At 33.9% G+C, this 12,772-nt stretch overlaps 1 long non-coding RNA gene across 1 annotated transcript in view; it reads right to left on the bottom strand.

Moving 5' to 3' along the window:
• Nucleotides 1-2,597: 2,597 nt before the first annotated feature.
• The window catches only part of LOC116664857, a 252,153-nt gene continuing 241,978 nt past the window's right edge, over nt 2,598-12,772 (bottom strand). The window contains exons 2-3 of the long non-coding RNA XR_004321349.1: nt 2,745-2,791; nt 2,598-2,629 (exon numbers count right to left, since the gene is read on the bottom strand). This is a non-coding gene — a long non-coding RNA (uncharacterized LOC116664857). The remainder of the gene's footprint in view (nt 2,630-2,744; nt 2,792-12,772) is intronic.

Here is a 12,772-nt window from a genome sequence, read left to right on the forward strand (position 1 = left end):
AATGGTTGGTTATAGGTCATGAACTAGTACATATATTTTATCCACAGAGTCTAATCTCCAGTTGATTATCCAAGATAATTTACCTACATAGGTTACAAGTAGTAAAATGACATATTTTGTCACATAGTGATTTTAACTTGGTTTAAACTGCAAAGGAGAATGGAGATGGAAATGCACCTGCCATCAATTGCCTCAAAATTCATTTTTAGATGAATGAAAGCCCACTCTCCTTCCTAAAGAGGTTGATTCCAAGGCAGTGGCAACTTGACCAGTCAAAAAAAAAAAAAAGATCTTTTAATGAGCTCTTGGTCAAATCTGGTCAAAATAAGCAGAATCTTGCTATCGCCAAACTCATCACCCTAAGAAAACAGTGTGGATGTTTAAAGCCTTATTATTCAAAGTGTGGTCCATGGACCAGCAGCAGAGGCTCCACCTGGGAGCTCATTAGAAGTGCAGAATCCTAGATTCTACCAGGTCTACCAGGTAACTAAAGAAGCACTAGTCAAAAGGAAAATGGTGGCAGAGTAACAATGAACTGTTCCAATTCCCACTGATGGTGGTGTGACTGCCGAAAGAAACTCCATCAATCACAGGTCAAAGATAGGGGGAAAAGATGTATTTTGAACATGGTAAGAGCACAAAATCAAACTGAAAAACTAGAGAAACAAATGAGACTAAAACAGAAAAGGGGTCAGAACACACATGTTTGGAGAGGTGGCATGGGCGATGGTGTTTCATACCAGTTACAGATTTACTGAGACCCAGAACTAAGCCATGTACGATAAAGCACCTGAGTGAGGCTTCAGAATGAAAGGGTGCTTGGGCTATCATAAGTGGAGTCCAAAGAAAACATTAGTAAAATCAAATGCATATGTTAATATATATAAATCAACATTTCCCACAAAAAAATAAATTATTTTACTTTGAAATAAAATTATTTTATATTTATTTGAAAAGTTATTTTATATTTAACTAATACCAGAAAGAAACCATACGTAATAACAAGGAATATGGGAGTATTATTTCATTGAGTAGTTTAAGTGTGCCAAGGTCATTGTTTATTTGCATGGAAGATAGATATCCTTAAGAACTTTAACTATTTTATGACTGATACATACTGTTAGAATGTTAGGTTAACCATTACAAGGAAAAGCAGTCTGCCAAAAGAAAAATGCATTGTGGGGGGATGGGCCAAACAGATGAAAAGCATTAAGAGGTACAAACTACTAGGTATAAAACAAGTCACAAGAATATAATGTGTGGCACAGGAAATGCAATCAATATCCTATAATAACTTTGTATGGAGAATAGTCTATAAAAATACCAAAAAACTAATACAACATTGTAATTCAAACATATTTCAATAAAATCAGTAAATTAATTAATTAAAAAAAAACTACATTGTGACAGGAATGGAAGGTAAGAAATGAGAAAGTATAAAGACACTTCATGACAAACAGAAAAACACAACAGGCATGTTGCAAACCAATTTAAATATATCGATTTTCCCTATATGGATTAAATTCCCCTAAAATGAACAAAATCAAATAGGATGAAAAAGTACAAGGACATACTAAAATTAAATGACTCAAAAAGCCAAGAAAAAAAGAGGGTAAATATATAACAGATAAATAAATACTAACCAAAAGAAAATTTATAAAAGAAATATTGCTATTAGAAAAAATGGATATTCAGCTGAAAAATACTAATGGGAGTATTGTACTAATGGGTATAAGCAGTCTTGGGGGTAATATTATGACACACTATATAATGAAAAAGAAAAATTTTTCAAAATGAAAGATAAAAACTAAGATGTTGCATTAACTTAGTAGTAAAGTTTGAAATCTACAAAGAAAAGTTAAGAACACAATACCAAGGACAAACAAACTCACCCAGAATCTGATAAGGACATTGTAATACACCAACTCTCTAATCATTAGATTTTTTAAAAATTAAAAGTTATAAAAATGTAGAGGATTTCAGCAAACCAGTTAACAAACTTTATCTAATGCATATTCAGAGAGCTCCCCTAAACATCACCGCTAGTAACCAGTTTTGTCAGTCTCACACGAAACTTTGACAAAAACTGGACATGTTTAAGGCCAAAAATTTAGAAAGTACAAAAAGAAATATGATACCGATAAAGTTTTCTGATAATAACAAATCTGAAACAATAAAATCAATAGATGGTTTTTAATAATATATTTAAAAACTAAGGGAGGCTTACATTTCCAGGAAGATAGAGGAGACATAACTTTAAACTATTCTATTTTTAACACTTAATTTATTATTAAAAACTAAAAGTTCTTGAGATTATACACAAAGCAAAAAAAAAAATCTGAATTATGAAAAGAACACAATAGATTTTAGGGCAGATACGCAGGCACTAGATTTTCTTAGTTTCTGTTTATCAGTTAATGTCAATTAGTCTTTCATTTTTGAATGACAGTTTTAGCGTAACAGACTACTTGATTAATAGTCTTTTAAAAATATTTCAAATATGCCCTCTCTGTCCTCCCCTGCCTAAATAAAAAAAAAAAAGGTACCTCTGAGGGGATGCAAATTCTGAATCAACTGATCCTGCAGCATATACCAGTTATAAAACTTTGGGGGAAACCTTAAGTGAGAGCTAAAGAGAGTGAACAAAAGCAGGAAGATTTTAAGAAAGGGAAAGCAACAAAAAAGCATTCATATAAAAATTACAAATTACATAAATGTAAAAGATAATGGGGATGATCACTTACCTCTTATCAGATATCAGGGAGGTCAAAAGAAAAGCATCTTTGCAGTGCTGAAATAAAAACAAAATGATTGTGTGTCAATTCAGCACTCTATATTCAGTGATAATATTTTTCAAGAATGAATATAAAGACATTTTCAGATAATGGAACAAGAATGATCTGAAAGGATTAAAGGGGAAAAAAAAAAAAAAACCTCTCAGCTCACAATCAACCAGAAATATGTCTGTTCACAACAACCAGATTAGAAAACCTCATATTTCAGGGGAAATTGGCTACAGTACTCAGAAGAGTTGTGTCTCAGATGAGAGGGCAAACAAGTCATAGACAAAATAATGCACTGGCCCCTTCTAAAAGCTTAAAAGCAGGACGTAAAAGCATCAAGTTGTTTCCAAGTAAATTAACAGCACCCCAGAACAAACTCAAGAATATTTATAGCATGCAGAAATATCCAGCACCCATAAGGAAAATCCACATTGTCTGGCATCTTGTTAAAAACTATCGGGCAGATAAAGAAGCAGACAATATGACTTATGATTACAACAAGAAAAATAATAAAAACTGGCCCAGGTATGATACAATTTATGTAATTAACAGGAAAAGTCAGCTACTTTTATTCAAACAGTTACTATATCTATATTCTGTTTGTAAAAAAAGAAGTTTATGCTTTCTAAACTAGCAGAGAACAACTGAAAAATAACACTTTTATGTTTCATTCACAATAGAAAAAAAGAAATAAAATACTCAAGAATAAACTCACAAAAGTCATGCTATATCTCTACAATGAAAACCACAAAGTACTGCTGACAAATTACAGAACATTGACACAATATATCTTGTTATATCTGGGGGGAAATCAATAATCTTATGGATTCAAGACATTAACTATCAAAATCACTACAGATATTTCTGGAGAAAATAATAACATGATTCTAAAATTTTAATGGAAATGCAAATAAGACAAAAGAGCCAAGAAAGATTTGAAAAAGGATTCAGCTGTCTGATTATACTATCCAATTTCAAAGCATAATATAAATCTACAGTCACCAAAACACTATGGTATTGGTGAAAGAACAGACACACAGATTAGTGGAACAGAAGAGAATCCAGAAATAGACCCACCCATATATTTTCAACTAATTTTTAACAAAGATGTCAAGGCAATTCAATGGCAAAGGAATTTTTTTTTTTTTTTTTTTTTTTTTTTTACAAAAAATTACACTGGAACCATTTGGGTATACATTTGGGAGAGAAATAAACATACACAAATAGTAACCTGAAATGGATCCGAGCCTAAATTTAAAAGCTAGAATTACAAAACTTCCTGAAGAAAACATAAGGAAACATCTCTGTTGCCTTGGGTGGGCAAAGATTTCTTAGATGACACAAAAAATACAAGTCATATTGTAAAAATAGATAAATCGGAGTCTATTAAAATAGAAACAGTTTACCTTCAAAAGATGTCATTAAGGAAACAAAAATTCAAGTCGCCAAATGGGAGTAAATAGTTTCAATGCATATATGTGGCACATAATATCTGTAGCCAGAATGTATGAAGAAGTCTCATGAATCAATCATAAGAAGATAAAGAACCCATTTTTTTTAAGTACAAATATTCGGACAGACATGTTAGCCAATAAACCCATGAAAAAGTGTTCAACATCGTTTGTCATCAGGGGATTGCAAATCAAAATCACAATTCCACCCCACTACACATTCACTAGAATGGTTAAAATTATAAGGACTGTCTATACAAAGTTTTGTAGTGGATGTGATATGGCTATAACTATAATACATTGCTGGTAAGAATTTAAAGTGGTACAACTACTTTGGAGAAATATTTGGAAGTCTCCTAAAATATTAAGCATATACTTATAATTCCTAGCTATTTCTTTTCTATGTATTTACTCAATTAAATGGATACACTTGCCCACATAAAGATATATTCTCGTACTTGTGCTCAATACCGTTCCAGTTGTAGCACTGGAAATCTGAGTGCTCAGGAACCCCGTAATCCTGGGCAAACTGGGATTTTTTGTCATTTGTCATACAGGTTTAAAAGTTAATTAATTTAATTAATTTAAAGTTTGATGAGTAACAATATATGTATTTTTTCAAAGTGCCTCTCTAAAACACACTTTTTAAAAAAGCAAAAATAACTTCAGTATGGAAGTCTGGCAGACACCACATTAACACTTCCCAAGTTCCTTGATATCAAGAAGTGATTATAGATATATTATTTTTTACATCTTCTATGGTCCTCTGGTGAAGCTGATTTCTGATTCCTTTATTGCCCCAAAGGTCCAACTCTAACATCTGAGAGTTTCATTCCTTCGGGCTTTCCTTCCCAACTTCCCAGGCTGCCTGCTTCTCATTTGCTCCACAGTTCTGAGGTAGTATTTCTGTTAAGAATATAGACCTACAACGATCAAAATCAGGAAATTTTAAAGCTCTCGTAGACTCCCTTATTGTTTTCCCCTCAAGAAATCCATGGTATTTCGCTTCAATCAGCATGTAAATTCTTCTACTAAATCCCTGTCATGATTGAAAATCATTTGTTAATCTCAGAAGGAACTGGAGGAAAATACCTGTAATGTTTTTGGAGGGTTGTTTTTGTTTCTTATTAGAAGAATGATATACAACTATCATTGAAAATTCTGGGGTAAAATTACAAAGGTAGAAATAAAAACATTCAGAATGTGTTTTTAAAAAATACAAATTGCACAGCAACAAACATTTATATATCTTTAGATTTTTATATAATTCAGTGTATTATGCCTTACTACATACATGCATATGATTGCATATACAGACACACACATATCTATATGTACATATGTATCTTATAATGTCTTCGTATTTCTCTTTTTAAATCTACATGTGCATACTTATATATACAAAAACTACATACATGTGAGGATACAAACACCAATATTGTACATTTACACTCAAAAATAAATGTACGATTTTACGTGCTCAAAGAACTATTAAAATGGCCTTACTCAATTCACTCTATTTTCTGTCTTTTCCCTCCCCTTCTTCTCCTCCTTTTCTCCTGCTTTCACCCTCTCTGATTTTAACCCAAAAAAGAGAAATAATATAATCACATTACTTAAAGTATGCTTTCTCTTAAAATTGTAATGTAAAATTATCATTATGTTATCAGCCATTTGTAATTTTTTCAAAATTTTGTGAAAGGCCTACTTTTATATTAATTAATAGCTTTATCTGGTCTTATTTTAATTTTCATTAATGATGCTTTGAACAGAATTGTGTCCCCTCCTCGCAAATTTACACGTTGAAGTTCTCATTCCCAGTACCTCTGAATGTGACTATATTTGGAGACAGGGTCTTTTAAAAAGGTGATTAAGTTAAAATGAGGTCATTATTGCAGGTCTTAATCCAATATGACTGGCGTTCTTTTAAGAAGAAAAAATTGAGACACAGCCATGATCAGCGATAAAATCAGGTGAAGACACAGGGAGAAGACGACCACCTACAAACAAAAGAGAGAGGCCTCGGGAAAAAGCAACGCTGAGAACATCCTGACTTTGGATTTCTAGCTTTCAGAATTGTAGGAAAATAAACTTCCGTTGTTTAAGCCACCCAGTCCGCGGTACTTTTTTCTGACAGCCCTAGAACGCTAATATGGGTATTAATCACTTATTTCTTTAATATACGTTGAAAATGTATTTTCCAGTGTGTCATCTGGTTTTTGTTAAGTAAATTCTTATGAAGTATGACACAGTACTTCATAAGTACCAGAAAAATACAAAATCATAATTGTACAGCTTCATGAATTTTCTCAGAAGCTCCATGAATTTCTCCATAACCACTTCCAGATCAGGAATTAGAATATGATCAGCACCCAGAATCCACGCTCATTCTTCCTCTGAGCCCTCCCTCCCTCCAGCTGTACAGAACATTCGGTCTCGATTGACCAGTTCTACATGGAGCACGAGGCATGTGGAAGGTCAGCCTAGTGGATGCTTGCAACCCATTTCCAAACACCAGCAGCAAGACAGCCACATGTGGGAAGTCCCTTCACATCCAGGCCCACACCAGGTAATGCCTGTCTTTACCTTGGCCATATGTTTTTTCTTCATTTCAGCCATTCTATTTTCTTTTATTTTCATTTTTCTTTTCAGTATGACATTGAGTATCTTCTCAAATGTTTTTTGATTAATTGTACTTCCTTTTGTATGATACCCTTGTTTATGAGCTTTAACCATGTTTTTATTGTCTCAAGTTTTTCTTATTGATTATAATGGTTCTTAATATATTGAAAATATGCATCATTTGTTATCTACATATATTGCACACTCTGTCCATGTTTCACTTGCCATTAAAGCTTTTAATGTTGTCTTTTAATGAGCACACTACTTCAGGTAGCCCTTTTACAGTATTTTTTTTTTTTATCGTTAATGCTCTTTACATCTTCTTTAAGACGTTTATGGCCTATCATAAAGTCAAGAAGTTGCTCTCCTGTATTACCTTCTAGAGAAGTTTGTTTGGCTTTTAAATCTTTAAAGTATCTAGAATTTAGAATTTCTAATTTTGTGATTTAAGATTTCTCTTTTTTTATATGGATATTCAGTTCATCACGATTTAAATTTTTTTCTTCATTGCACTTTATATTTGTAATTCTTTCAAGACTACAGATCATAAATCAAGACTACACATATGTAATTCTTTCTCTGGGCTTTCTATTCTCTTTCATTAATCTATCTGTCTATCCTGCATAAAAGCCACTTAGGTGGCAAATTCTCTCAGTTGTTGACTATTTGAAAATATCTTTACTTTGTCCTCATTTTTTAAACATGTGTTTACTGGGTTTAAATTTCAGGGTTAGCAGTTATTTTCTTTCAGACCTTCAAAGAGGCCATCACATTTTCTTTTGATTCTCTTTGCTTATTTAGAGAAGTCAGCAGTGAGCTTTATTGTCCCCTTAAACAGAAGATAATGTTTTCATTAGGTCGACTACTATGACTATTATTCATTTAACTCTAAGTGTATTTTCACAACTCAGAAACTTTTAGGAGGGAAAAGGCTAGCATTAAATGTGACACCAGAAAAAATAAACATACATAATGTGGAATTACTTATGCTAACTGTGGTAATATATATATAATTTTCACCCTAACTACAAAGCACTTAGGTAGGCTTTGTTTTCTTTACATTATTGTACATAGTTTTTCCTGAATCTAGCTGAATGTCCCATTCTGTCTGTCACTTTTAGAGCTCTGATTATACCTACGTTAAAATTGTTCAACTATCACCTGTGTCTGTTGTTCTAGTCGCTGTATTTGCTGTTTGGCTCTCTATGCTCAAGATTAGGTATTTTCTATTGACTTACCTCCAGCTTATTATTCACATTCTTAGCTCTTACCCATGTTAAACTCATCTTTTGAGCTCTGAATTACAGTTACTTTATTGTTCAGCTCTAGAACTGCCATTGTATTTTTTTCTTATAGATTCCAGTTCTCTGGAATTCTAGTTCTCTGGAGCCATGTATTTTATTGAGTACAATTAAAGTTGTTTTAAAGTTTGTATTTTAATAAACTGTATGTGAATAACCTGTACTCTTTCCATTTTTTTCTGTTGATTCTGTTTTCTTGTATGCATAGTGATTTTGTATTAAATACCAAATAATTTGTCTGCAAAATTAAATAATCTCTAGGTAAACTTACCTACATCTGGACATAATTTATTTTAGTTTATGACCGTCAGTAAATTTTGAAGCAGATTACCTTAAATTCAATCATAAATTGAATCAACACTGTGTGTTCAGGCCTTTTTCTGATTTGCTTTTAATCCTTGGCTATATCCCTTCAGTTGTACTACGTGAGGGTCTGGAATGCTGACAAGAGCTGTACATCCTCAGAAGGTCTTGAAAGCAGATATTTTTGTCTCTAGAAACATGAGACGGCCAAAAGGTGTGCTCAGCCGCAGCTTCCCTCGTTCTTTTTGTCCTTTCAGCTTGGCAGCATTTACACATGTGCACATGACAGAGAGCAGCAGTGCAGTGTATGAAGCTTACTTCTCCATGCTTCATTTATCTTAGGGATTCTGATTCTTTCAGTCATATCTCCAGCAAATCAGAAAAGGCCTGAACACACAGTGTGACTTCAGAGAACTAGAATTCCAGAGAACTGGAAAATATCCAATGCCTGTGTGACTTAGGGAAACCCAAGTTCACGTATCATATACAGTTCTATTCAGATAACTCATTTCAATCCCTAAGATATCTTCTATTACTTTGATCAGTGTATCTATAAATATTCTTTTCAATGTTATAAAAGTTTTATATTATTTCCCTAATATTGCCATATTGAGCTTATTTAAAGTAGTTCAAAGATACATTTAATAAGTTCACAGAAATTCTCAGAATATGGAGATCTGTTACTCACTGTCCTAATATGTTTGTAAGAGTTAACATTTATGTGAATGAAAACACTAAAAACACATTTTTATCCTATGAAAATGAATTTTGAAATTCCATTTTTATTGAAACAGCCCACTTAGTTTATTTACTACTAATTGTGCTAATATAAGACATACTCATTTCCTAAGACTGCCATAACAAATTACCACAAAATGAGTGGCTTAAAACAACAGACATTTTCTGTCTCACAGTCCTGGAGGCTAGCAGTTCAAAATCAAAATCCCAGTGGGGCCATATTCTCTCTGAAACCTGTAGGAAAGAACCCTCCCTGTCCTCGGCCAGCTTCCGGTTTTTGCTGGCAATCCTTGGCAATCATCTGCAGATGAATCATTCTAGTCTCTGCCTCTACTGTCACAGACCCGTGTTTTCTTTCTGTGTCTCTGTGTCTGTGTCTTTTCTCTTCTTATAAATACAGGAGTTACACTGAATAAAGGGCCCACCCTTAAGATGATCTCATCTCAACAAATTACATTTGCAACAAATCCTACTTCCAAGTAAGGTCACATTCTGAAGCCCCAAGGATTAGGATTTCAATGTGTCTTTTTACAGAGGACACAATTCAACTCATAACACAAGGGAAAACGGTAACATATTTTAGAGTACGTAATCTCAAATATGACAGGACATATAATCAATTATGTAAAGCCAAAGTCACTGAACTGAGGAATCTCTTGTGGTCTCTCAAATAGTCAATCTAATTTTTAACCCATTTAATTGATAATTAATTTTTTAATATTCAATGCAACTAAGAATAGCAAAGTTAAGCAAATTTATGTTTCAGTGATTAGACAGAATTAAAACCTGAAGTTGAAAGCAGGCAGAGCAAAGGGGGCCTTTCCAGATACCCTAAATATTTGCCTTTCTGTCTTCTTTTAGAGAGAAAATTGTTATGACAATATTGTCCATGAAGTATATTAATGAAAGATATTGAAAAGAAGTATTATCTGATTAAAGATAATTCAGCAATCAGTATTTGTCTATTATTAGTCTCAAATTGATTTTATTCTCTTTGTTACCTTTTTCCCATATTCTTTTGTCCAGACGAATCTCAAATTTTGGTTGGATAAGCACGATGAAAAGACCACGTGAAATTGCTAAGCTCATGCAGATTCTGATCCAATATGTCTAGAATGTGCTACAGATATTTATATCTGATACTCTTCCCACTCCTATGATTCTAATCCAAGTATGTCACATATCACGCTTTTAGAAACACTAGTTTTCAGTTACTAGAAGTAAAACAATATTTTTAAGGTCCCATATTCTTTTACAGTTTGAACTTTTTTTTTTTGCAATTTGTGGGCTTTTTCCATTGATTTCTACTTAATGATACTAGAATTCTGATCTATCCAAGAGATTTTGTTTTTACTAAAACTCCTTGAACCAAAAGAATCAAGTATAAATAGATTATCAAATGGCTGAGACTCCTTCAGCTACGTGCAGAATACAACTTCATTCTTTCTCATTACTACCTTTAAGACTACATGGAAAAATATTCCTTTTCTATATCGGGATATCAAAGGCAAATAGTATCATATTCCAGGCAGAACCGTGCATTAGAACAACGCCTTTATCACATATTAATAATCTCAGTGATCTAAATCCATACTTCAAGCTCATTTCCAATCTTTAAAGTTTCTCTCTTCCCTTACTCAGCTCTGACCAATCAGAGAATTCTACAAAGAGAAACTGGATGCAGTCTGCTCTTTCCCCGTTTTCATCTTGTTTTGTACTTTACTCCTGTGCTCATCGTGCTGCTACGAATGCCTCGTACGTGGACTGATGAAGGGAGATGAGGTAAGGGGACAGAGAGGTCTCCATTATATAGTTCACCATTCAATGCCTTCTGCTGCTGGGGTCTCTTCAGCCCACTGGGTGGTTCCGCTTGGGACAGGTAACTGAACGTGGCTCTGCCTTCATTACCTCTGCTCACCACTTTGCCCTAAGTCCAGGGTGTTGCTTCTGTTATCTCTTACCTCCCTGCTATCACCCACAGCTGGAGCCAGACCTCTCACCTTTTTGGCTTTTCCAGATAAAATTAGAAAAAAAAAAAAAAAAAAAAAAGACCAGATATGCCTTCTAAATCCAGGAAGCATAGACCAATCTACTTCAAGAACTTTTTCACCCGTTCCACTTTTGTAGCAATGCAAGTGAGTGTGGTTAAACTATTTTGCAGATCAGCAATGATTGTTTCAGGGGTTAGGATGTTATTCTACACTCCTGGGAATACCCTCACACTTCAAGGAGGTTGCTCCCTTGAAGCACCTCACTGGTCTTTCCCACAGGGGTATAATAATGATTCATAAATCAGCCTGACAGTTCTCTTCAAAGGAACTCTCACTCACTCTGTCTGATTAACTCCTGTCTCTTCGAAGACATAGGCTAAATACTCATATGGGAGTGTCACTGATTTGCTCTGAGACCTCTGATGCAGACACTTAAGCATCTCCTGTGTCCTCCTTAATATCCAAGCACACAGGCTTCCTCTACACGACACAGGCTGTTAAGGAAGTGAGCATTAGCACTGCCTGCTGCACAGACCGCCCCAAGTACCTTGGTTCTGGTCACCTGAGCTGCTTCTCTTGCCTATGGGGACAAGGGCCAGCACCTGTGGTGCATAGGTTTTCCTCAATCTTATCATTTAAAATGAATAAAATTAGTAGTTTATGTGGATGAGAGCTGAAGAGGGTAATTCTAAATCTGGGGGAAAGATTCAATGAATATGAAAGAGAAAAGGAGACAAACTGTGAAACTGAAAGACTACAAAAACCAGGAGCACATGAGCCAAGGAGAAGCAGAGCGGGCAAGACCGAGGAGATTGGAACAATTCCAGAGAAACGTGGTGGCTTTCATTTATTCCCAGGGCACCTCTAGCACAAAGCTGAAGAAGACTGGCTAAGTCATCTACAAGTTAGCTCTGCACATTTTTCAAGATTGTCAGGTTTATTTGTTTTTGTTTTTGTTTTTTATTTTGAGGTTTATGTATGCTTAATTATTTATTTGCCAAGGTGTCTTGAAATAAAACTACATTTATTATCTTAATTGTAACTGAATCTTTTAAAATGTTATCACCTCGAAATATCAATGTATACACAACTGAAATAGCATTTATGTGACTATTCCTTTAATGCACCATCTGTTTTGAGGACATGATATTAACTGAAGAATTTCCATTTCTGACACAACTTTTTAAAGTGGTGTACAATTTCATTTCAGTTTTTTGAGAAAAAAAGATGAAATTCATAAAACATTGTTAAGCTTTTCTTTGGTTTGGCAAATTTTTTTAAAAGTCATTACAGTTTTTCTCCACTTACCAAAATTATTTTAATCTCATGACTTTCAGGCTATTTAAAAATTTGATAGTGTATTCATTTGCTCCAACTGTGTTTAATTAACACATTCTCTTCTACGTCAAGCAATCTCTCTGCTGGGAACCAACTCTTTCATTAGTAACTCTAACAGTCTTTCCTTATGAACAATCTCTCTCAGTATGTCTCTACCTATGTATCTCTATGTTTTTCTCTCTATTTAACTTATTCATATGTATTTCCTTGAATTCCACTCCCCTCTCAAATTGCTTTTTATATCA

Source organism: Camelus ferus, chromosome 7 (genome assembly GCF_009834535.1).
Source record: "Camelus ferus isolate YT-003-E chromosome 7, BCGSAC_Cfer_1.0, whole genome shotgun sequence".
Lineage (NCBI taxonomy): Eukaryota > Metazoa > Chordata > Mammalia > Artiodactyla > Camelidae > Camelus > Camelus ferus.